Source organism: Archocentrus centrarchus, chromosome 3, assembly GCF_007364275.1.
Source record: "Archocentrus centrarchus isolate MPI-CPG fArcCen1 chromosome 3, fArcCen1, whole genome shotgun sequence".
In the NCBI taxonomy this organism is placed as follows: domain Eukaryota; kingdom Metazoa; phylum Chordata; class Actinopteri; order Cichliformes; family Cichlidae; genus Archocentrus; species Archocentrus centrarchus.
Genome location: NC_044348.1, coordinates 6,107,992 through 6,135,343, shown reverse-complemented (window position 1 = coordinate 6,135,343; position 27,352 = coordinate 6,107,992). Strand labels below are relative to the sequence as shown.

Below are 27,352 nucleotides of genomic sequence, written 5' to 3'. Positions count from 1 at the left end.
TTAAAAAGCACACACAAGTGCTGTAGGAGCAGTTAGTGCTAATTAAGGTAAAACTCTTATTTACAGCATAACAGGTTAATGTGAGAAGATTTGATATCAAAAGCAGGAATATAAAACATTTTCTTCTGGTGTTCATCTGCTGTGTGGATATATTTATGTTATGGTGTCATCAACATATATGTTTAGTTGATAACAGCATCATCTGCATACATGCAGTATCTGCATCAGACTGTACAGTAGATTGTTGGTAACCATGTATTCAAAACTGGAGCTGGATTTGACCTGAGAAGAGTCACAGTGAGAAAGTCAGAGAGGCTTTTGTTTGGTCTTTTGAGTTTGAAGTCAAACTGCAGCTGTTAACAGTAATTGCAAAAGCACATACAGAATTGAGTAATTCTGGAACAAGTCTCTCAAGAGGTCATACGACACAAAAACAACCTAAAGTCACTTGTAGATTTTTTTCAAGTATCTCAATTCTTCTGCGGATTTAGGCTACCTCTGTGCCTTCGGCCCCTTCATGTAATCCCAGACTGACTCGGTGTTGATGAGATCAGGGCTGTGTGGGAACCACACCATCTGTTGCAGGACTCCTCAGTCTTCTTGTCACTGATAATTCTTTATTACCTTCGTTGTGGTATGTTTGGGGTACTTGTCCTGCTGTAAACTGAATTTAGGATGATCAGGAGTCTCCCTGAAGCTACTGTAGTACATCTTTGGTTTTTTTTTGAACACAGGTTGCTGAGTCAGTTAATTGCAGTTTACATTTTATTGATTGTAGATACTGCCATATAAGATGAGTGTTGGTCTGCTTCTGGCTTTTCTGCTATCTTAGTCTCATCTAATCTAATCTGCTGCTCATTGGTCAGTTAATAAAACAAGGCTTTAAATTGTTCTTCGCTGTAGCTGTGAGCCTGTTTTTGTCTAATTGCGTGTATGTGCGTGTAGATATATATTTTTTATTTATATAAATAAAATATGGAGGCTGTAGCTTAGTAGATCTGCGCACACTAGCACATGTGAGATAACTGAAACCAGGCTTATACCACATCACACAGCTGCAAGGCTACAGCCACTTATCTGTTAAAAGAAGTGCCGGTTCCTGTGGAATTCCATTTGTGTAAGCTCTCCCTCTGACCTCCAGAGTGGAGCTCCCGTGCTTGTTAGGCCTGCTGGAAGCTCAAACTGCTCAAACTGATGCCTGTGTTTCCGTGTGTGGTAATGTGATATTTATATGCTGAAAGCCTTCCTGCCAGCATGCCACACACACACACCCTCACACTCACAGGATATATATTGGATGCATTCCAAAGGAAGGGAAGTCAGGCAATGCTTTTTTTTTTTTTTTTTTTTTTCCTCATACCCTCTTTTCTCTGTAACACTGTGTGAATCCTTAGCAGTGGTTGCCCCCCCCCCCCCCCCCATTATTCCATCATATTTTCCCTCTCTAACAGTATGTTTTACAGGTCAGTGCGGTAAAGTTGTGCGTGTGTGTGTGGTGCAGAGAATTCAGTTTATGCTCAGTAAACAGACATGCAAGCTCATACTCAATCATGCGTCTTTCAGTCTTGCTTTCTCTCCCCGGCTCTTCCTGTACATCCTCAGTCACACACTAACACGCTGACATTCCTCCCCTTCCTGCCTGTTCCTTGCTGGGCAGTTTGCCATGGCAGAGAGGTCAGACATCATGTGATTCTGCAGTGGTGTGTAGAATGCATTCAGCTCAGGGTCCCCAGGCACTGGATGACAACCAACCAAACCTCAGTCACAGGTTTTCCACAGCATGAAAAATACATAGAACCATCTGCCAGACTTGAAATGGCCTGATATACCATTTAGAATTTCACTGCAGTTCTCAGACCACTTCATTAAATGTCACACAGTTTCTGCTGTTGGGGAAACTGCCTGTTAAGCCCCTTTTATTATCTCTGCTTCTTCTCTTTTTTGTTCTGCTCATTTAATAGGACTTGTTTCTTTCTCAGTATGCTGATCACAGGAACTTGGAGCAGTGATAAAGGCAATGCGAGAGATATATCTCAGATAGCTTCCTTTGATGGTTTGAAAGACAGCACTGTTGATGAAAATAAGTCAGAATCAAAGAGAGTAAGCGGATATCAACCTGCTTGAAGTGTTGAATACAAAACAGGTTCAAATCCTTCTTTTCTCTTTTAAAAATGATGTGATGTGTTTTTGCCCCTTTTAAGTCCGACCCCTTCAACATTATTTCTAAGCCATGAGTCTTTTCTCTTTATTGAACAGGAAAAATGTGAAGTTATAGTCACTTCTCAGCTGTAGTCCCTTGGAAAATAAACAACGAATATTAATATTACAGTGGTGACTAATATTGACTGAAACAGATAAATAAATAATTAAAACCGCAAGCGGTGATATCGGGCCCTCGCACTCCGCGTGCGTCGACCTGTGGCGCTCGTCGACCCGTGCCGCACTCGGAGGTCTTGTGATCGTGATGGGTCTCTAGAAAGTTGAATTCTTTTATAGGAAAAGGTATCTTTTGCTCTCGGCATAGACGCAATGGAATATTTGGGGGTGTGGTCACGGCTCCAGCATGCAAAATAGGGCATGGGTCTGATTGACTTTTTTGATGGGCTGTTTGTCTAGATGATGTGGAGCCAATTTGGTCTCACTGGGTGAAATGCCCTAGGAGGAGTTCATTCAAATAGCAGGCCTGAAAATGGCAAAAATTGACACTTTCAATTGAAGATGCTGGACTTCCTGTAGGGTTTGGAGTATGGCTCCAAGAGACTTTTTTGTATGTCTTAGGATGTTACATGAGTGTGCAAAATTTCAGAGCTGTAGATAAAATGTAACTCAGGGGCTAGCTAAAAACATGGTATATTATGATATTTAAAGCTGCCAGTAGGGGGCGCTCTAACGTTTATGGACTTTATGCATATCAATGTGTTCAGGGCAGGAGGCTTATCAAATAGATGAGGATTTTGTAAGGAATGGTGAAAGATATTTCATGTATTTCAGAGCAAAACTAATTCTGTGGACGGTCATACAAATTTTCATTTGCTTCTGTAGGGGGCGCTATTGCGCCTACAGTCTTGAATCTGTAGTTATGGATTCAGCCTGGGTGTGTACATGAGTGATTAAATTTTCAGCCTGATCAGACAAAGCATGTGCGAACAAGTGCACAAACAATTTTGGTGGTGAGGGAGAAAACAAAGGCCAAATTTAATGGCCTGGTGTGACAAGGCCGTTTAATATTTTGTAAAGATTTCCACAATATTTGATGGGCTACTTGTGTAGATGATCTGGAGCCAATTTGGTGTCAGTGGGTGAAATGCCCTAGGACGAGTTCGTTCAAATAGCAGGCGTGGAAATCGCAAAAATTGACACCTTCAATTGAAGATGGCCGACTTCCTGTAGGGTTTGGGGTATGGGTCCAAGAGACTTTTTTGTACGTCTTAGTATGTTACATGAGCCTGTACATTTTCATACATGTAGATAAAACGTAGCTCCGGGGCTACTCAAAAAACATGCTATTTTAAGATATTCCGAGCTGCCACTAGGCGGCGCTCTAACGTTTATGGACTTTATGCATATGAGTGTGTTCAGGGCAGCATGCTTATCACACCACTGAAGTTTGAGCCAGATTGGGCAAGTTGGCTTTGAGTTACAGCCATTTTTGTGTTCATGGCGAATCATCGAACTTTGCCGTCCCATAAGGGTCACGCCCTTTTGTCAAAAAGTCACAGTTTTGAAAACACAGTAAGTCCAACTTCTTAAGGCTTTCCAGGTGAAATTGAGATGGTTCTGCTAAACCACCTTGGAGCTGGACCTCCAAGTGTAAAATATGACATTTCCTGTTCCCACTAGGTGGCGCTGCGACTGATATTAAATATTGTCATATGTATGTGTTCAGGGGGGCACCCTCATCCTACTGGAGAAGTTTGATGCACATGGGATCATGTAGGTATGAATGAGAGGCAATCAAAATTTCATGGCGAATGATCAAAGTTCAAAGGGGCATAAGGACCCCTCCCCCTTGGCAAAAACTCACCATTTTCGAGATTTAGATTCCCCTGGGGGTGTAGGTTAGACAAACCAAATATGAAGATGATAACGTCTAAAACCTCTGAGTTATTAGAAAAAGTGTGAGGGCTGCAAATCGCCAAATTTGCATAATTCATTCAAAATGGCGGACTTCCTGTTGGGTTTAGGGCATGGCTCCAAGAGGATTTTTTGTGCGCCTGGACATGATATACATGTGTATGAAGTTTCATTCATGTACGTGAAACACAGCGGTGGGGCTCCAGTTTAGGGGGCGCTAGCGAGCCATTTGGGCGCGCCCTTGCCCGAGCCCATTAAAATACTTAAATTTTCACCAGGTGTGACGCATGTGCAAAGTTTCATGAGTTTTTGAATATGATAAAGCCCCCAAAAAGCCAATTCATTTGCCTGAATAATAATAATAATAATAATTAAAACCGCAAGCGGTGATATCGGGCCCTCGCACTCCACGCGCGTCGACCTGTGGCGCTCGTCGACCCGTGCCGCACTCGGAGGTTTTGTGATCGTGATGGGTCTCTAGAAAGTTGAATTCTTTTATAGGAAAGGTATCTTTTGCTCTCGGCATAGACGCAATGGAATATTTGGGGGTGTGGTCACGGCTCCAGCATGCAAAATAGGGCATGGGTCTGATTGACTTTTTTGATGGGCTGTTTGTCTAGATGATGTGGAGCCAATTTGGTCTCACTGGGTGAAATGCCCTAGGAGGAGTTCATTCAAATAGCAGGCCTGAAAATGGCAAAAATTGACACTTTCAATTGAAGATGCTGGACTTCCTGTAGGGTTTGGAGTATGGCTCCAAGAGACTTTTTTGTATGTCTTAGGATGTTACATGAGTGTGCAAAATTTCAGAGCTGTAGATAAAATGTAACTCAGGGGCTAGCTAAAAAACATGGTATATTATGATATTTAAAGCTGCCAGTAGGGGGCGCTCTAACGTTTATGGACTTTATGCATATCAATGTGTTCAGGGCAGGAGGCTTATCAAATAGATGAGGATTTTGTAAGGAATGGTGAAAGATATTTCATGTATTTCAGAGCAAAACTAATTCTGTGGACGGTCATACAAATTTTCATTTGCTTCTGTAGGGGGCGCTATTGCGCCTACAGTCTTGAATCTGTAGTTATGGATTCAGCCTGGGTGTGTACATGAGTGATTAAATTTTCAGCCTGATCAGACAAAGCATGTGCGAACAAGTGCACAAACAATTTTGGTGGTGAGGGAGAAAAACAAAGGCCAAATTTAATGGCCTGGTGTGACAAGGCCGTTTAATATTTTGTAAAGATTTCCACAATATTTGATGGGCTACTTGTGTAGATGATCTGGAGCCAATTTGGTGTCAGTGGGTGAAATGCCCTAGGACGAGTTCGTTCAAATAGCAGGCGTGGAAATGGCAAAAATTGACACCTTCAATTGAAGATGGCCGACTTCCTGTAGGGTTTGGGGTATGGGTCCAAGAGACTTTTTTGTACATCTTAGTATGTTACATGAGCCTGTACATTTTCATACATGTAGATAAAACGTAGCTCCGGGGCTACTCAAAAACTTGCTATTTTAAGATATTCCGAGCTGCCACTAGGCGGCGCTCTACCGTTTATGGACTTTATGCATATGAGTGTGTTCAGGGCAGCATGCTTATCACACCACTGAAGTTTGAGCCAGATTGGGCAAGTTGGCTTTGAGTTACAGCCGTTTTTGTGTTCATGGCGAATCATCGAACTTTGCCGTCCCATAAGGGTCACGCCCTTTTGTCAAAAACTCACAGTTTTGAAAACACAGTAAGTCCAACTTCTTAAGGCTTTCCAGGTGAAATTTGAGATGGTTCTGCTAAACCACCTTGGAGCTGGACCTCCAAGTGTAAAATATGACATTTCCTGTTCCCACTAGGTGGCGCTGCGACTGATATTAAATATTGTCATATGTATGTGTTCAGGGGGGCACCCTCATCCTACTGGAGAAGTTTGATGCACATTGGATCATGTAGGTATGAATGAGAGGCAATCAAAATTTCATGGCGAATGATCAAAGTTCAAAGGGGCATAAGGACCCCTCCCCCTTGGCAAAAACTCACCATTTTCGAGATTTAGATTCCCCTGGGGGTGTAGGTTAGACAAACCAAATATGAAGATGATAAGGTCTAAAACCTCTGAGTTATTAGAAAAAGTGTGAGGGCTGCAAATCGCCAAATTTGCATAATTAATTCAAAATGGCGGACTTCCTGTTGGGTTTAGGGCATGGCTCCAAGAGGATTTTTTGTGCGCCTGGACATGATATACATGTGTATGAAGTTTCATTCATGTACGTGAAACACAGCGGTGGGGCTCCAGTTTAGGGGGCGCTAGCGAGCCATTTGGGCGCGCCCTTGCCCGAGCCCATTAAAATACTTAAATTTTCACCAGGTGTGACGCATGTGCAAAGGTTCATGAGTTTTTGAATATGATAAAGCCCCAAAAAGCCAATTCATTTGCCTGAATAATAATAATAATAATAATAAAAAAAAAAAAAAAAAAAATAATAATAAACGAAAGCAATTACAATAGGGCCTTCGCACAGTTCGTGCTCGGGCCCTAATAATAAAAAAAAAAAAAAAAAATAATAATAATTAAAGCCGCAAGCGGCGATGAGCGGGCCCTCGCACCCGGCGCGCGTCGACCCGTGGCGCGCTCCAGCCAAGCCGCGCGTCGACCCGTGGCACGCTCCAGCCGAGCCGCGCTCGGAGGTTCTCGCAGACGAGAGAGTAGCGGGCTCACCCGGCTGCTGACAGCTCAGCAGGCTAGCCGTACTTCGCGTCGTTCCTCTCCCGCTTCCACTAGGTGGCATCGGTGAGTGCCCACTAATGAAAGTATCACAATGGTCTATGTAATGCCTGCAGCCATCAAATAAATTGCAATGATCATAGGATGAATATTATTAGCGTACTTCTGATTTCCTGTTGCCACTAGGTGGCGTTATGAGTGTGAAACAAAGCTGATAGAGGGGTGTGTCCAGTCTCCCTTACCCTCCCATTAAGCCTGTGAAGTTTGAGGCACATGGGACAATGTATGTCAGAGATATAACAATTTGGATGAACTGTGGTTTATGAGTAAAATCCCACATTCAGAGGGTTGCTACGGCAACAGCGTTCAATATTCTACAAAACCATGAAGATCTTTTGATGGGCTACTTGTGTAGATGATCTGGAGCCATTTTGGTGTGACTGGATGAAAAGCTGTAGTAGAAGATGATTGAAATAGCAGGCCTGAAAAATGTGAAAAATGCTGCAAAAATGACACCTTAATTAGAACATGTCAGGCTTCCTGTTGGATTTCGGCTATCGGTCCAAGAGACTTTTTTGTAGATGTTAGGATGTTACTTCAGCATGCACGATTTCAGGTACACAGACCAAGCACTGCCCTGGGGCTGATGTTTAGAACCTATCTGGGCCTGAAATGGAAAAAAAAGTCCAAATTCAGAGGGTTGCTACGGCAACACCGTTCAATATTCTACAAAACCATGAATATCTTTTGATGGGCTACTTGTGTGGATGATCTGGAGCCATTTTGGTCTCACTGGGTCAAATGCCCTAGGAGGAGTTGAGGCAAAAAAGGCCTGAAAAAGGCGAAAAATGCTGCAAAAATGACACTTTAAAGTGAACGTGGCTGACTTCCTGTTGGGTTTCGGCTATCGGTCCAAGAGACTTTTTTGTAGATGTTAGCATTTTACATCAGCAGGCACATTTTCAGGTACATAGAGAAAGCACAGCCCAGGGGCTGATGTTTAGAATCTCTGTGAATTTGAAATTGAAAAAAGTCCAAATTCAGAGGGTTGCCATGGCAACACCGTTCAATATTCTACAAAACCCTGAATAACTTTTGATGGGCTACTTGTGTAGATGATCTGGAGCCAATTTGGTGTCACTGGGTGAAATGCCCTAGGACAAGTTCGTTCAAATAGCAGGCGTGGAAATCGCAAAAATTGACACCTTCAATTGAAGATGGCCCGACTTCCTGTAGGGTTTAGGGTATGGGTCCAAGAGACTTTTTTGTACGTCTTAGTATGTTACATGAGCATGTACATTTTCATACATGTAGATAAAACGTAGCTCCGGGGCTACTCAAAAAACTTGCTATTTTAAGATATTCCGAGCTGCCAGTAGGCGGCGCTCTAACGTTTATGGACTTTATGCATATGAGTGTGTTCAGGGCAGCATGCTTATCACACCACTGAAGTTTGAGCCAGATTGGGCAAGTTGGCTTTGAGTTACAGCCATTTTTGTGTTCATGGCGAATCATCGAACTTTGCCGTCCCATAAGGGTCACGCCCTTTTGTCAAAAACTCACAGTTTTGAAAACACAGTAAGTCCAACTTCTTAAGGCTTTCCAGGTGAAATTTGAGATGGTTCTGCTAAACCACCTTGGAGCTGGACCTCCAAGTGTAAAATATGACATTTCCTGTTCCCACTAGGTGGCGCTGCGACTGATATTAAATATTGTCATATGTATGTGTTCAGGGGGGCACCCTCATCCTACTGGAGAAGTTTGATGCACATTGGATCATGTAGGTATGAATGAGAGGCAATCAAAATTTCATGGCGAATGATCAAAGTTCAAAGGGGCATAAGGACCCCTCCCCCTTGGCAAAAACTCACCATTTTCGAGATTTAGATTCCCCTGGGGGTGTAGGTTAGACAAACCAAATATGAAGATGATAACGTCTAAAACCTCTGAGTTATTAGAAAAAGTGTGAGGGCTGCAAATCGCCAAATTTGCATAATTAATTCAAAATGGCGGACTTCCTGTTGGGTTTAGGGCATGGCTCCAAGAGGATTTTTTGTGCGCCTGGACATGATATACATGTGTATGAAGTTTCATTCATGTACGTGAAACACAGCGGTGGGCTCCAGTTTAGGGGGCGCTAGCGAGCCATTTGGGCGCGCCCTTGCCCGAGCCCATTAAAATACTTAAATTTCACCAGGTGTGACGCATGTGCAAAGTTTCATGAGTTTTTGAATATGATAAAGCCCCCAAAAAGCCAATTCATTTGCCTGAATAATAAAAAAAAAAAAAAAAAAAAAAAATAATAATAATAATAAACGAAGCAATTACAATAGGGCCTTCGCACAGTTCGTGCTCGGGCCCTAATAATAATAATAAACGAAGCAATTACAATAGGGCCTTCGCACAGTTCGTGCTCGGGCCCTAAATAACAAATAAATGCTTGTTATATAGTCTTCCATGGGGGGGGGGGGGACAGCAAAAGGGGAAGAAATACTTCACTTTTCATATTGGCAGAATGCATCATTGATTTTTAGTTGTTGCAACACATTCAATACTATTTATTTTTTTAACAGCTTTAACTATGTTATGTCCAAGGTTTAGGGCAACAGTCTGTCCTGTTTATGGAGCTAAAATTTCTTTGAAATTGATACTGCTTATAAAATATATTCTGATACCTGTTAGGTGCAATGCCTGTGACTTGAGGTGGATGACTTTTAAAACAGCTCAAGAGGACTGGGACTTTTTTAGCCTACCCTCATAAGTATTTGGATTGTGACACATTTTTTTGCAGTTTTGCCTGTGTTGGAATTACAGGCATTTTCCCTTGATTTTCACAGGCTCCAAAGTAGTTGGACAGTTTACCATTACTTTAAATATAAGGATTGTCTTTAATACTTGGATAAAAATCCTTTGCAATCAATGACTAGCTGAAGCCTAAGACCCCTGGACATCACCAAACGCTGTGTCTCCTCCCTTGAGACGCTCTAGCAGGCTGTTATCGCAGCCGTCTTCAGTCGCTGCTTGTTTGCTGATCTGTTGGGTTGAGATCAGGTGACTGACTTGGTCATTGAAGAATAAGACTGTTTCTTTGCCTTGAGAAACTCTTGTTGCTTTTGCTTTGGGTCATTATCCATTTTCACCGTTAAGCTCTGTCCAATCAGTTTTTCAGCATTTGGCTGAATCGGAGCAGAGAGCATAGCGCTGTATACTTCAGAATTCATCCTGCTGCTTCTGTCAGCACTCATATCATCAATAAACACTAGTGATCCAGTTATTCTAGCAGCCATACATGCGCATACCCATAACATTGCTTCCACTGTGTTAGACAGATGATGTGGTATGCTTCAGATCTTAGGCTGTTTCTCTCCTCTGTAATTTTCTCTTCCCATCTTTCTGGTAAAAGTTAATCTTAGTTTCAACTGTACTAAGACTTTTTGTTTCAGGACTGTGCAGGCTCTTTTAGATGTTTTCTGGACAAGTCTAATCTGACCTTCTTGTTCTTGAGTGTAACTGGTGGTTGTACCTTTTGTTGTATTTCCATTCATGAAGGCGTTTCTTGATTGTAGAGCTGAACAGTGATACGCCTACCTCCTCGAGAGTGTTCTTGACTGAGTTAGTTATTTATCTTAACCATGGAAATAATTTTATCATTATGTACTTTAGTTGTCTTCAGTGGTCTTTCAGGCCTTTTTATGTTGCTTTGCTGGCCAGTTGATTCTTTATTTGTATATATAATGTACCACACCTAAAGTTTTTGTCATCTCTTTGATAGTTTTAGTTTTATTTTCCAGCCTAATATTGGCCTGCTTTGCTTGCATAGACATCTCTTTTAACCTCATATTGAGAGTTCCAGTGAACAGCCAACAAATCCCAGCTCAGTACTTGGAATCAACTCTAAATTTTTTAATCTGCCTAATTTGTCATGGACGAATGAGGGAACATGCCTCACCTGGCCATGAAATTGCTTGCCAGTCAAGCGTCCAATTACTTTTGACCCTCTGAAAATCAGGCACCAGATACTGTATAAAAATGCTGTAATTCCCAAACAATTAATACAAAAGTTAATACTTGTCTTAACCCCCTTGAATTAAAGCTGCAAGTCTGCACGTCAGTCACATCTTGATTGTTTGGTTTCAAATCCACTTGGGTGGTTTACAGAGGCAAAACTGTGTCACTGTCTAAATGCTTATGGACCGAACTGTAAACCACATACAGAAGGAAAGTGACACATTTTAAAACACTGTACACAAGCCACAATCACTATACACCGAATATTTTTAAAAAACCCCGATCCCTTCCAAGTAATACTTTAATTGTCTTTCCTCCCTCGGTAATATTGTAAAGGTTTAAATTCAGTCGGTGGACAGACCTCTTTATAAATGTATTACTCTTGTCTGTTGTTTAGCTGTTGCTCTTTTTGACTAGTTATGTTTGCAGTTCAGTCATTATGGCTCTGCAAACAATTTTGAAGTCTCAGTTGGAACTGTAACAGGCTTTTTGTTTTTACTTTATGAAGCAGTCTTCTGGTTCTCAGTTTGTGCTCTCTTTGATAATGGCACCAACTGTGTTAAACAATGTTTGCATAAAACAAGACCTCTGTGGATGTTGTTGTTGTGATCTGTTATTACCATTGCCACAGGCAAACTTTACCCCCCATAATAAGCTTTAATGAAGCATAGAATCAATATGTTTGACATTTATCTCCCATCTCCACATCTGGTGTTTGTTGTGATGCCCCAAAGTGGCTCCTCATGAGGCCCGTGTCTGTGCCAATGCTCTGTTTTGGAATGAGGAAATGAATGAAGGTTGTGTGGTGTAGTCAGTAAGTACTTGTGTAAAGCCAGTGGGCGGCCATGTTTCCCTGCTATGATATTATCAGGAATTGGAAGAGCTCTCAGTTTAATCATTATTCTTTATGCCTGTTCACATCCAAATGTGAGAACAGGCATTGCTTCTCTCATTACATCTAGCTGAGTTTGAGTGTTTTTGCCAACATTCCCCAGGCATGTCTATGCAATTCCTTCATGTCACACATGCCCGTGTGTGTGTTCACTTGAGAAAAGATCTTTATCCAGCCCAGCCCAACCCAGCATCAGTATTAGCACAAGTATCTCCTCTCAAGAGAGAGACAGAGAGCATGAGACTCTCTGCTGCTGCAGGGTCACTGATTACAAACTCAGTTAAACTCCACTGGGTGACATATCTGTTGAGCAACTTCCTGCTTGTGACATTAGAAGAATGGAAAGTAGGGGGTGGGTATTTATGTTTGTTATTAGCGCTTACCCAGAAATTAATTTACAACAGCGATCTCGGTCTCAAGACTGTCTCTTAAGTGTGCATGTACTGATATTTATCGCATTAAGTAGAGGGGTCCAATCAGGCTTAGAAGAGCCTATATTGATCATTGTTGTGTCATTCCATGTGACTCACCCTCTGCAGAATACCATTTGGTTCCTTAGTTCAACCATCTTTACAAAGTGCAGTCACATAACACATAACAGATAAAATCTTTGCCACATGTCTGTTACACAAGCTATTTTCAGACTTGGACTCACTCCCATCTTGATGGCAATTGATTCTGTATCGGTCTGTTCTGTTAGGTTGGGTAACCACATCTAGGTTTTCTCGATGTGTCATCCAGAGTATTCGTCAGAATGTCTGACAGCTCATCTTTGGTGTGTTTGTCTTTGGTGTGTTAATCTCACTCAATCAACATTTTAATTCCACAACACAGGGAATTGTGCTTTTGATATGAGCTGCTGTCAGTTTAAATGGCAGGAAGAGTGGGGTGATTATTTTCAATGAGGCTCCAGTGAGCTGTGCAGTGGGAGGCAGGGAGTTGATTGCCTGCCCCATATACCACTAGGTACCCGCGTGTGATCAAGTAGAATTTGCGTCAGATGTGAGATGCCTTCGCGCTCAACTCGTCAGCTTTCAGTTTTAGAGCTGGGGAAAAAAAAAAAACACACACAGAAATTTCCCTCATAATTTAGCCTAGTATCCACAGAGACGCTATCTTATTTTAGGGGTTTTTTTAAATAGAAAAAAAAAAAAAAGCATTTCACTTCGTTTTTTAAACTGTTATCAGATAAAATGCACATGCAGATTCCTTCAGCTTCACAATGAAGCTCTTAAAGTGGCCTGGGTGGTATGGCAGTTGCAAAGGCTAGGGTTGCGCTACACTGGGCACTTTTGTGAATATTGTTTTGTGTAAACAAGTTACTATAGCCGGGGCTGGCGTTGGGAGTGTGGGAAGATGCAGCAGAAAACACTGGGAGAAAAAGTGTGAGTTTACTCATGCATGCATTTTGTAATGGAGAAATAAAAATGGAAAGAATAGTTTTTGTATGAGTTCAGAAAGCGCGCTTAATGTCATGCTGTTTTATGTTTTACATGGTGAAAGATGAGACGTATAGTAGATACAGGAACACCGCCTCCTATGTCAAAGTTAAAACTATGATGACAGAGAGTAAAAGCACAAAGGTCTCATTCTCTGCAAAAATTCTAGGATTCATTGAAGTTTTTTGGGGGTAAAAAATAGAAACACTGTATCGCAGGATATTGGGAAACATACACCAGACATGCGCGTGAGGTCTTTGAAGGCTTCAAGGAAACATAAAATTCAGTTCTAAGTTTATAACAGATTTTTCATAGCATTTAAAATACACTAAGAAATAACAGCTAGGGTGGTGTCACATATCAAACTAGATGATCGAACCTAAAGTGTCGTCACACGTTTACAGTCGACCGGATTTTACCTGGCAGCATTTTCAAATATCTTTCTGCTTATTAAGCTGATTCATAATAAAACATTGAAGTGAGGTTCAACACTCACCTGAAAGCTTGTTTTATGTTTCAGTCATCAAACGGCTAATGAATCATAGAAGCATGTTTGTGGTTGTGAGTGTTACCGTTGTAGCGAACAATGGCAGCCAGGGATTTCGTTCTTTCACGCTAGTAACACAACATAAATCTGTTTCTGGCTGGTCCTGATTTTTTTTTTTTTTTTTTGGTAGCTCCTCCTTTGTTTTCTGGCTGCTGGCGGTAGCTACAGATAATATTATGGCTGCATGGCTACAATCTGGCTTCTGGCCAAAGCAAAAAATATGCAAAATACAAAAATGACACATTTGTATTACATAAGTCACAATATATGTAATGTTGTTCCATTAAAGATGTTTTTTTTTTTCTTTTCTTTTAATTAAAAAAAAAAAAAGTTTTACTTTGTGAGCATATGATCAATTTCTGGTATATATTACGTATATACACACATTGCTTGACTGGAAAGGTTTGTTGCATTAAGCAAGCTGTTCAGAATTTGGCCAAAGGTTTTAACACATTTCAAAATGTATTTTGCAGTACATCGCTAATGCTGTATGCAAGATTTTGCAGTCTTACTCCACTGCCAGCCACGACTGTTTTCCTATATTTAATGATGTTTCTTGGAGCATGTAGCGCACGAGCTCTTCTGCCATTGCTCAAGAAGCAAATATGACATGGTTTGCTTTTGGAGGCCAGCAGTGTGAAGCATTGATGTACATGTAAGATCATAATTGGAATTTCCAATGTTTGTTTTGAGGTCATTGTTGCAAGAATAAGATTCAGCATAATTACATTGTAATAGTGATGTTTTAAATAGCACACGGCCTGTTCTGAGGCATGTTATCAACATGAGGAATGCATCTTTTTTATTTTCTCCATTTGAAATATGACCTTTTTTCTAAGAGCTGTTTTGCCAAACCCTTTGAATCTAGATGTCTAGATGTAATAATACTGGAATTTCCTAAAAGCCAGTGAGTCATTCTCTGTTCATGTGTACGTCTGTTCAAATAAAGCGTAAGATGAAATTTAGTAGAAAGAGGAAGAGAAAATTGTCTCTGTTCTCTGGATTTGTACCCAGATGTTTACTATTTCTAGGAAACCTAATTTTATCTAATATGTATGCAATACAAGTTTAATCCCGCTTACTAAGAAGCTGGCATTTATAGAGAACATCTTGTAGTTGCAAAATAGCTGAAAGCTAAGTACTGACATACAGTATTTATAGAGTCCTATGGATACTGTAGAGAAAACATGAGTTTTTATTGCTTCTTATATTTAAAAAAAAAAAAAAAAAGAAAGCTCAAAAGTTGAATTGGTATGAATTAGGCTAGTCTTGGAGATTGGGGGATGCTAACCGTATGAAAAGGTTTGAACTGGGTTTCTGCTATCAGGATACTCTTGCTACACCATAAGCCCCCCAAAAATGGGCTGCTACCTCCAGTGTTGTCCTTTTTTGTTGTTGTTGTTTTTGTGCTACAGAGGAAAAAAAAATCAAATGCTTTTTTTCCTGCCTCTGAAATAAACACCCTATTGTTTCAAGAAGAACTGTAGGTGATAGCTGTCAGTGTATCGTTGTCAGGCGCTTATATGCAATGCTGGAAAGGAATTCTTGACTGCATACCTAAAGAACTAAAAAATACCCTATTGCCTAATCTTTATTTTTTGTTTCACTTAAAGTCTAAGATAATTCAATAATGCAAAGAAATTTAAAGTATTCATGTCTTCATCTCTTTGTTGTATTTAGCCACTCAAAAATTGGGATTACTTGCAAAAGCTGCAGAGAGGTAAATTGAAAAGGAGCTCCTGTTCAACACCCTTTTCAACATTTCCCTGTGCCCTCCCTTGAAACATATCAGTTGATCACCTTATCTATTGTACGGTGTAGTACTAACCCATGGGCTTAGAGAAACCTAAAACTTGCCTTTGATAAGAATCGAGGGTTCTTTCTGTGCTCCGTTCTCAAACCATGCTTACTGCCAGCCTTGAAAGAAGGAGGGAAGAGACAGTTGTTTCCCACAGAGGCTGAGTGAACACAGATGGTAGGGCCGCACCCCAACATCAGAATATCAAAGCAAATATTCACCTTAAGAGACAGACGTGTTCATAAACTCCCCGGTTCTTCTCAATTTCCACATTATGAAATCAAATGCCCACTGTGAAGCGGTTTGTTACCTTACGTAGAGTACAAGCTTTTTTGCTGACAGCACCTGTGTTAAGGAGCGATGGATTTGTGGCACCGATAAAAGGAGATTGCGGTGGAAAATAAGAAGTTTTAATGCCTTCGATTCCCTGGAATTTTTCTTTGAAGTCGAGGTTTGAAGGCAGACATAGTAATTGTCTCCAGGGGTCCTTGGTGTGCGTGTATGCGTGCGTGCCTTAAAGGAAACCACCAAGTAGAAGCCGTTTGCCATGCAGTCGTCTGATAATTATCTACTTTTTCTGTGTTTGGTACTTGCTGCATTATTAAATGGATTACCTTTTATTTCCTCACTTTTATTTCCTGAAAATTGTCCTGTATTTTTACTGCACATTAGAAATAACTCTATTTTTCAGTATTGCAAGAGTCCAGCAGTCATCAAACAGAAGCTTGCCTATGAGTGAAAAAAAGAGGACCCTTTTCCTTGGAAAGTTCCAGCAGTTTGTTTTTTTGAGTCTAAAAAGCTTTGACTGTTGTGAGACAGTCTTGTTTTCTTCTTGCCCGAGGGCCACTGCAGGAGGTGAAGTCATAAACATGGCTGGGAAAGTGGAACTGGGCTAAGTGAGGAAGTCTGTGTTAATCTCACTGCAAAAATACATGACTTCACTACACCTGTCAGCACTAGTACTGGCTAAAAAGCCTAATGTGTGGCTTGCCCTTTATCAGCATTTCTTTTGCAGAGCTGAATTGTTTGCTTATGAGTCACAAGGGTAGAAAATAAATTACTAAATACCTCTTTCTCCTCGGTCTTATAGGAAATTTCAATAATTCAGTACAGGGCTGGTGACACCTTGAAGTCATTTGCATGAAGACAGAAATGAATCCTAAATTATTGACAGGCCGAGTGGATTCTTGAATCAGGGACCTCAGCTGAACTACACCAGGCAATCACAGTTAATATGGTAAACCTTGCTTAGATTTCTCACTTGGTAGTTGCAGGGATTCTTTAAAAGTGCAGTTTAATTCCCTCTTGGACCACTTACTAGAGTTAGACTTTGTTAGAGTTTGTTATGCATTTTCTGTCCACTGATGGCAAAAATATGTTACATACCCCAGGTTCCCAGGTTTATTGGAATTTCACATGAACACTGATGGTTTGATTAGAACTGAAAATGAATTTTAATCTTAATTAATTTCAAAGTGCAAACATATATTTGAACTTTCATAGCCAGTGAAACAGGAAGCATTTTTCTTTTTTTTTAAGAAAATGCTTTTTTTTTTCTTCTTCTTCAGTTGAACACAGACTGACACAGTGGCAGTAATTGGAAAATCGTGGCCTTGGTGCTGAGCTTCTAATAATGAGACATGTCTCTTGTGTTGAGGATATTAATAATGTAAAAAATTCAGGAGTCAGTGTTGGACACTCCTGGATAATTAATGTTCACTCTCCAACTTGACACCAGTTGATTCTGTAGGTGAAGGAGTATGCTAAATTTTTAATCATCACCATGCAACACTGTGCCTAAGCTCCACTGAAAGAGACTAAATGAGTTTTGCAGTAGCTGCCTGGTAAAGGTTAGTATTGGTTTGGGTTACAGTATGATGAAGTATGATCTAAAATCTTGTTCCGCACAATCTGAGGTTCCAGTTTTAAAAGTCTTGTGAAAAAATTGGGGAATTGCGGTGTGTATCCAAAGGTAAAAACATTTTAGGTACGTGCAGAGAATAGTTTTAGTTGCTGATCTTTCTATGAATTCAAAAAGACTGCAGTGTTGGGCTTGTTGACCCTAAAAAAATGGTGTATCTAGCTGATGGTCTTAAAAAGAACTGGAATTTGTGATGCTTCTGAAGGGAGCAAAGTCTGCATTTACATGTACTGTGTGATTTGACTGTTAGCCAAACTCTTGTTTGCATCAAGCTGTTTCCATGAACCCTTGATACCTTGCAGATGAGTCTCTTTGTTACCATGAACAAACCAGTTAACAGAATATTTCTGTCCACCTGAGTTGTTCAGACCACAAATGGAATGGTTGACCTGCATTTGAATGTCTATTGACGTAGCCACTAAATATAGCTAAATAACAAATAAACCACGTAAATCAGAGAACAGAAACGCCTTAAAGGCTTTTTAATAACATCTATTGTCACATTGGATGCATTATTAAATATGCATAAATGAAGGTCAAATCTGATGTTAGGGAAGAGGTGATGGTAACAAAATGACTGGTATGTGAACTGTTCTTATTGTAAAGCCTCCATTGAAACATTTTTACATGGTGAGTGGCATCAGTAAAGGAACACTGAAGACGTGCTCTTTTTCACTTTTGAGCAAAAATGTTGTTTATACTCGCTGTTTCATTCATTCTGATCAACACTTCTTAGCTGCTCTTTCATCATTTTAAGTTCCTCTTAATGAAACTCAACACTTCCTGCAGATGTTTAACAGTAAATGTGATGTGAAAATATTTTTTGTTTCTCCTGAACTGCTGGAAGGCTTTTAATGTCAAACAGATGAAGGTGCGACTTTGAATTATCAGCAAGCGACAGATGGTGCTAAATCAGAAAACATGGAGGATTCCTGCTTAACTGTTGGAATCATTTTTTATAAATATTAAAATCATCTGAGTCTTTGATGGCAGCCACAACTAAACGTCCCCTCCTCCATTGGTTTACTTCAAAAGTGATGTAAATCTTTGCTGTCTTGAGTCAGGAATGTAACATAATCTTTGGTAGTATAGATTAGAGCTCTTTTTTACACATTTTCTCCAACTTAATGAAGTGAAAACACAAGTCCTTGTTTGTGCTCCTGACAGATTTGTGCCTAATGTAATGGAAACTCTGAGTCACTTTGCCACATTTGACAAATCTTCCATCAGGAATCTCGGAGTAACTTTTGGCTCAGTTTCACTCTGGATGTTTACGTTAAATCTGGTTCGCTTTTGCTTTTATCACTTAAGAGGTATTGCCAATCGACTTTCATTGTGTCGCGCTCTGAATTGGAAATTGTTATTCATGCCTTTATTTCATCACATCTGGATTATTGTAATTCATTGCTCTCTTGGCTTCCAGGCTGCAAAATTTCTGACTAGGTCGAGGGACTCCCACGTCACACAGTTCCTAATTTAGTTACACTGGTTACCCATTAACTTCAGAGTCAACTTTAAGATTCTGGTTTTGACTTTTAGAGCTCTGCATGGACAAGCACCAGTGTACATCAGTGAACTTTTACATCCTCACATCCCCAGCAGGTCCCTGAGATTTACTGATCAGGACCTGCTGACTGCGCAGCATACAAAGCTTTTGGCAACAGTGGCTCCCAGACTCTGGATCTCTCTCCCTTTGAGCCTGAGATCTGTGGACTCAGTGGCTCTTAGGATTTTTTGTTGTGTTGTTGTGTTTGCTGTTAGTGGGGTTATATTAATTGGTGATTCTAAATTGCCCATAGGTGTGAATATGGGTGTGAATAGTTAGTTGTCTGTCTCTCTGTGTTAGCCCTGGTGACCTGTGCTGGGTGCACCCTGGCAGGTGTGATAGGCTCCAGCCATCCCGCGAGCCTGAATTGGATAAACGGAAGAAGATTGATGGATGAAGATGCTACTTTACTTACATAAACTCCAGACAGTATCAGTAGAATCAATTCAGGATGATGTCTGAAGTTACCTTTTGTCACATGAAGCACTCAACAGGAGATAGTTGATGTCAGCCACATTCTTGCTGCTGGAAAATTCTCAACTTGCTCGCTGCTCGCTGATAGGACCATTATGTTTGTACTGTGCAGGTGGTAGGTAAAGACTGTTAAATGTTCAGTCCAAAATGGCAGATAGTTGCATTCTTGCATGCATTTCAGTTTGGTAATATCTAGAAAAGTTCAGGGTTGCAGTGCATGTGTGGATAAACAGTCACTTTTTATTCAAAATTGTTCCATAACTGCACCAAAATTGTCAAAAATTGGGGCCAGTTATGGAAAAAAGTGACTAAATTAAGTAATTGTTTCTTTCCTATGGCCAAGTAGAAGCGTGGTCTTAAAATTCACTATTAAACATGACCTGACTTGACTCATGAACTAATAAATAAAAATAAAAAAAATGAGAAGAGCGGTAGTTTGCTAACCTAATTATTCAAACACAAAAGAGAAAAGTGGTGTGTGAAGGCTTTTACACCTTCAATGACAACCTCGCCAACAAAGATAACACTGTTTGCCAACACCCTACTTACTTCACTATGACAACAAATGTCAGTACTCACTAGTATTCCACCCAGCTGAGGCAGTGGAGTTGAAATTGGTACATTTCTGAGTAAAGAAACAGAACATTGCCAGCTTTGCAGTCTTATCTGAGAGCGTATTTTTCACCACACTTTCATTTGTTAGAAGCCTGTAAAGAAAAAATCAGCCATCACTGACAAGATAGCGAGATAGGTACTGATGTGCAGCTCATTGGTTATAGGTTTAAGGATAATGACACAAGTGGAGTCACATTGTAAAAGTCCAAGTAGCACTTCTGCAGTTTTCCACACTGGAAACTATATAGTCTGCACTGAATTGGGTATTACACCCTCAGTGACCGCTGATTAATAGACAATTACAGTATATGGGTTCCTTTCAAATAGTTTCAAATGAGTTGCATGGCATCTTGAGTTGTTTTTTTGAAAGGTGACAATTGTAGTACAAACAGAAATGTAATGAGATGGCATGAAATCAGAAATCAGATTGGTACAGCCCATCTACTGCATAAGAAACATACATGTTTTAAGTCAGTAAAGCTCTCATTATAGAGTATGTAAAATATAACCTGATCAAGCATCCAAAGTCAAATGCTTTTAAACTTGCTTCTGTGTGTAGTCATGTATGTGCGTTATGTTGCCTTTGAATGGCTGTGCTGCCTGTACGTGCTCTGTTCCTGTGTTGTTCGGCGATGGAAAAACAAATAATACACTTAGTGCGTGTAAAAGGCTGAAAAGCAGTTTCAGTACAAGTTTCCTCAGGGCAGCTGCATTTGTTGGAGGGTTAATGAATGCCAGAAACAGGCTTGTGTTGTTTGGGGAACACAATAGATTAAAGAACGATTGGCAAAGGATTGCTGTTGCATACAGTTCCCAACAACACCCTTTCACCTCCCACATGTAGCCCATAGCTCAGAGACAACCCATCTGTTTCTGCATTCCCAGGGTGAAACCAGCCTTGACAGAACTGGCTAAGCAGTATTTCAAAAGTGTCCTCTCATGGAAGACACAGTTGGTTTTGTGTAGTTCCCTATCTATCAGAGTCTCTGCCTCTGTGTTTCTCCCTCAGCCTGTACTCTTATTATCTGTCTTTCTTCTCGAATCGTATTCCTCATTTTTACTCTGTAGTTCTCCCCATTTCTCTCCCCCCACTCATTCCCCTTATTCCACCCTCCTCATTTTTAAAAGCCACATGCTCCCAGCCTGTCTGGCTCAGTTGCACCCTGCCAATGAAGGGCTTTTTATTGGGCTGAGATTGAGTGCAGCCAAGCAGGGCCTGGCTCGGGCTGAGGCAGGGGCCAGCCTCGCAGTCCCCCACCACCACCACCACCACCACTACCCCACCCCCCTCCACTGCACAGCCTACTCCACATGCCTGTTCTGGTCTGGCCCTGTCGCCCAGAAGGAGATTACTTGTCTCTGCTGCCCTTAATTGCCGACAGCAGCTGAAAAGAGCCAGAGAGAGGGAGAGAGAGATTGTAGAAAGAGGAGAGGGAACAGTGTTGGCTTGTTGAGCTGTTACTTGACAAGCTTAGGCTTAAAGGTTTGTGTTCTTGCTGTCAAATCCTGACTCTGTTTTAGTTGCTTTTATTAAGATGGATGTTGTTTACTTAAAGTGGTGATGATAACTCATGGTATTTGGACTGTATTGGGAATGAATAGTACAGTATATAGATATATACACCGATGACATGTTGAGGAAGGTAAGCTGATGACACACTCATGTGAAGTCTAAACCTCGGTCCATGTTACATTAATATAAGGATGTATACTAAGAGCAGTGGGGTCACTGTGCCCTTTCACTACCCTCTAAGCCTCTTTTATAGCCAAAGGCTTCCTGCCAGCAGTCCCTTTTTACTTTTTCCAATGAACTTGTGAATTTCATATTATTGCACTTGGTTATTGTTGAATCCCCTCTGGCTTGATCCCAGCAAATTAAATAGTGGGCAGTTTATTGAACTGGCAGTCTCTGAAGAGGCTGTGATGCTTTATGAATTTTTCACCTCTTCATTTTGCTGTTTAGTATGTTATATCAGCCTTCATTCAGCTGGGCTCCTGTTAAATGTTTTGAGTCCATATTTGCAGCATGTTTCCTGCTTAACTCCCACACATCCCACTTCAGCATGTACTTTCAAAGCATTGCAGTATGTCTAGCTTGTAAATAAAATGATATTTCAGTTTGTTAGGGCCCTGCTTTTTTAAAATCCTCTGGCAGAAAAAAATTATTAAACAAAAAGATCTTCTTACAGTCTGTAAGCAGAAATTTAACTACTGAATTACATTTCATGTAGCCCCAAGATTTTTAAAGAACAGTGTTATGTTTTACGAAATAGCCTTGTTTACTTTCTTGACCAGTAGATGAAAGTACAGGTACAACATTTGTGTCATGTCTGATTGAGCCTATGTGTGAAAAGATCAAAAACACAGCGGTGTGTGTGTGTGTTGATGACCTTTTAGTTGCCTTCTGCATGCTCTAGCTAACATAATTTGAATGGTGGAACATTCCTGCCATGGACAATATCCTGTTTCCACTCTATTTGTGAAACAGCAACTCTGGATATTGTCTGGAATTCATATGTTAAAGCTATTAACAATAAATCTACCAGTAACTGGTTAGACCTCAGTCACACTAGCCTAGAGAGCCATCAGTAACCATCAACGACCATTTGTGAGGGGGGAAAAAATGTGTCCTCCCTAACTGGTTGGCAAGTGGTTGTTGGCAGTCGCTAAGTGAAATTGCTCAGAAAGAAGTATACAGTGCTGCACTGAAAATCTCCTTGAGATTGCTTTAGTTGCTAGCAGGTTGCTGCGGTTGTCCATAGTTTGCATGGAAGACGCAGACTTGTCTGCAAACTCCCGCCAAATACTCACCAAGCAGTAGTGAAAACAGTGTGAACAGTGCAAAGCAAACCAGAAACCGAGAACATCCTGCGTAGAGTCGTTTGGAATGTTTGCAGCGGTAAGGAACAACTTTTACTTTGAAGCTGAAAACTCTGTTTGAGTCACATTTTTCAAGCTTTATTGCTGCTCAGAGACAACAGGGTGAGTGTTTGCAGATAAGTCGGCAATTTCCGTGCAAACTATGGGCAACCTACTAGTAACCATAGCAATCACAAGCAGGTTTTCCGTACACTACCATGTACCTCATTGCAGCTAATTTCACCCAGCAACTGCTAGCAACCACTCACCAACTGGTTTGAAAATGCACGGTTTTCCCTCAGCAACCAGAGGAGGGCTGCCGACTGGGCTTTCAGCTTGTGTGACTGAGACTGAGACAGCAGACTGTCGGGCTAAGATATAGATCGGAGGATCTAAGAAATTCTTGCTGTGTGATGCAGCCTGTCCAAGAAATTTGTGCTTTAATTTTAGCAAGTAGAATTCGTGTGTGTGTGTGTGTGTGTGTGTGTGTGTGTGTGTGTGTGTGTGTGTGTGTGTGTGTGTGTGTGTGTGTGTGTGTGTGTGTGTGTGTGTGTTGCACTATACAGTTTATGAATGCAACTTGCTAATGAAGCTAACCTTAGCTGATATCTTAACAACCGGTCACCCAGATATTGTCATTTTCGACTCCAAAAAAGAAAAACACAGCGTCAGCAAAAAATAAATATAACATTGAGGCTTCAAAATGTCGAGGCCAGAAATCAATAGGTGATGAGACAATGGTTTTTATACACAGTCAATGATACTTTCACTTGTGTCCTTCTGGGTGATTAACATCATACCAGAAGAATTTCTGCCATGTTGAAAGCATTAAGCAAAGCAAAATCACTGCTGTCAGGAGCATCAAGTGAACTGTAAAGATGTGAGTGGCATCGTTCTTGTGTCTGAGGAAAGAAAACATTTCCCAAAAAAATATCAAACTGTTGCTTTAAGAGAGAAGACTGAATTATGCACACTCAGTCTGATATACAGCGAAAACAGTGGAGCTGCACTTTTGTTGAATCGCTGGCAAGAATTATCATCAGTTGGCACACTGACAAGGTCAAGGTGTGTTTGCATCTTTCTTCTCAAAGCGGTCTGGACGGCGGCAGTGCAGCAGACCTGCACTTCTGTGCTGAGCACGAGCAAAACGTCTGTTTATGATCCAGTAGAAGCTTTTTTTCTGTCACGACTGACTAGGGCAAGTAAATTAGAGATCAACTAGTGATACACAATTCGAGCTGGGGCATTTTAATGCAGCTGTACACACACGCCCTCAGATCTTTCCCCATGTCGAACACATTAGGCCATCTACCCAGAATGCCCAAGGGCTGTAAGCCTGACCGAGCATACTAACAAACTGACTCACTAACGAGGAGTATGCCACTGTGAAGTCACGTGACAATCACCCATGGTGTTTTCATGTAAATTCACTTAACAGTTTCCTAATTCAATACCTGTGTTTAACTTTAATTGTATTTGTAAGCAGGTCCACTCTGACTACATTAGATCCTTCCTGATGAATATGGAGGGTTTTAGAAAACCTTCTTGTCACACAACCACAATGTTTCGTGCCCTTTTGATTAACGTGGAATGGAAACAATTAAGTGGGGGAGGTAGTGAGGCAAAGCAGCACATTCAACAGCTTTAAATGCTAATTAGCTAATGGAGGATGAAAGAGCAGGCAACTGGCAGGGTCTCACATGAGCACACTCAAGCTCTGGCTGCAGCCAGGCTCGTTTCATCTGAATTCAGACCACCACCATTTTGTTTCCTTGAGTATAACTGACAATACAGCCATCTTGTGTAATGAGAGATTTTTTTTGTAATGATCTTAGATGGCTGTATGCTGCATTCTCTTATTCCCAGTTTTAATCCCTCACTTCTTAGTTAGGATATATTCTTTACCCAGTGTGCCTTCTGTAATTATTCTAAGATCACAGAATATTCTCACAGGGATTGAAGTTAAGTATAATTTTTTTTTTTTTAATTTGCTTTTTATGCTGCAGGAGCCTCAATTATACACAAATATAAACCCTTTCCACATGTGTAGTAATAATAATAATAATAATAATATAAAATTATTCATCAAGCTGTTAAAGTGATTTATTTATTTATTTTTTAGATTGTTATTCCTTATAGTCTTACTCAGACATGACAACACATTTACAAAAAGAGCAGCATGCCTGCACAGAACTTTGCATCTGGTCTGTGACAGAGTGGTGTGGTAACAGTGTTTAAATAGCAAGGAAGCTCACCTTTCACAGGCTCTGTTATTGAAGGATTTTGGAATCTGTTTTGCCGTTAATGTGATAATGACCGCTGTGAGCGTGTTGAATGCTCTCCTCCCTTCTATGCACAAGCACTGGAAAACAGGACATTAAATTGGGATTTGATTTTTCACTTGTCCATATAGCACCAGTTCACAGCAGTGATCTCAAGTTACTTTGGTAACGACCTGCAATATTAATGCTATTTTTACATATCCAGTGCAGCCCTGATGTTTTGTAGACATTACCTAATGGAGCTGTGTGTAAGAACCCAAATGTTTAATGCACCTGGATCGGGCATTAAACGGTCTTTAACCTGCCAAGGCCGTAGTCTTTGTAACTGATGTGAACAGATGAGAGAGTAGCTCCAGGCAATAGTCTGTTGTGTTTGCATCTAGTGAGTGGTTGTGTGTGAGATTGGGTGAATGAGGCTTGTAGTAAAAAGCACTTTGAGTGCTCAGAGTAGAAAATCACTATGTAAGTACCAGTCCATTTACCTTTTACCAGCCACAAGGCTTTAATTATAATTGAATCTCCTCAAATCTCCTCAATGGTATCATAAGGAAAAATAGTTTGCCAGCATTTAATTCAGGCTTAAGAATATGCTTCTTTTGGCTGCTCCCTCATTTGCAAGGAGTTGTGGGTGGACCCACATAATTTGGCACGGGTTTTTACACCGGTTGTTCTTCCTGATGTAACTCTACCAGGCTCTTGTGTCTCCTCACGGCCGTAAACCAAGGATCTTTCATGTGGTAGGTGAATGTGTTAACCACAAAAACGTGGACATAGCTTCTGGAAGGAAGTGCCTTAAACCTCCATTCTGTCTGAAGGCCGCCAGATGGTGATAGCCATGGTTGCAAAACGGGCGTAGAATTAGGTAGGGACGGTAGGGAGACGTCCCTACCAATATCCAATGATGGCTGCTATGTTCCTACCAATATTTCTGATTGAAATATCACACTCTGTGTTATTCGGAACAAAGGGGTGTACACGATGCAGAGTCTAATTGGAGGGCTGTTTTCTAAATCTTCTGCTGAAAGCAGAAGGATGTCATCTGGAACAATTACAAAAAATGTACACATCAGTGATGTATTTCACAAAGAATGATGATTTACACATTCAGATGAAAAATATTAGAATATTCAGAAATTCTGGATTCAATTAAGGGACGAGGCATAGATATATATTTTTTAATTTCTAAACAATAACTTCCTTTCTTGAAATTGGATATTATTATTCAAAATACTTCTGGTATTTTTTCTGGATGCTTCACCTACAACCGTGGCCATTCATGCCATATCTGCAGAAGTAAGAAATACTGATTGAGCCCAAGCCATCCCTAACACTAACAAATAAATAAACTCCGACACCTGTGTTTATGGTAATAAAGAAAGTTCTTAGGCACACAGGAATAACCTGCATCAGGGTTTAAACAGCAGCTGGTAGTAAAAATAGGCTCCATTTCCATTTTGGTTTTGATGTTTCCATATCTCCAACCTTATCCCCTTGCACCCTCCACCTTGTTTAACCCCTGCTAAATTACAGATAATTTCATTCAAGGACAGTCAGGAGAATTTTCTAACAGGGGAATCTAATTTAATTGGAATCACTGTGTCATTTGCCATAGGAAGGGAGCAATCAAGGGGCTCTTTCAGGACTGTTTACATATTTTATCACTCGCCCGTGAGTTAGATTCAAGTCGACACGGTGTTTAATCAGAAATAAGCATCTCTATCATCTCTCCCCATTTTGCGGGGACGATACAGATGGGTTGCAGACTCTGTTGATTTCCTTTAAAAACCCCAAATTTGTCACAACCTTCAGTGCTCCTTTGAGGGAGATAGAGAGGCTGTGAATAAGTGGGGGTGGGGGTGGGGGTGGGGGGGCATGCTGTCATGAAAAGAGCTGCTTCCTGGCTGGCTAGATGCAATCATGGGCACTATCTGATAGTGCTGGAGGAAATTGGATGAGCTGAGAACTGTTGGCTGCCAGTGATGGGAAAGATGACTCCTTTGTCACTGTGTCAGTCAATTCCCTACTCTCACCTGAGAGACCAATCAATAACACAGGGAGAGAGAGCTTTTCTCTTGTCTTTTGGCCTCTGTATGCTGTGGGCTGCTGTCAGTTATGGGCTGTAAAACGGCCACTCTTATACAGGAATGTGGGATAGCATGTGAGACTGTATGCATAACTATAT

The 27,352-nt window shown here is 40.8% G+C and overlaps 1 protein-coding gene across 1 annotated transcript in view; it reads left to right on the top strand.

Annotated features, from left to right (window-relative positions):
- The window catches only part of trip4 (thyroid hormone receptor interactor 4), an 82,344-nt gene that overhangs the window by 8,766 nt on the left and 46,226 nt on the right, over positions 1–27,352 (top strand). The gene's annotated exons all lie outside the window — the stretch shown is intronic.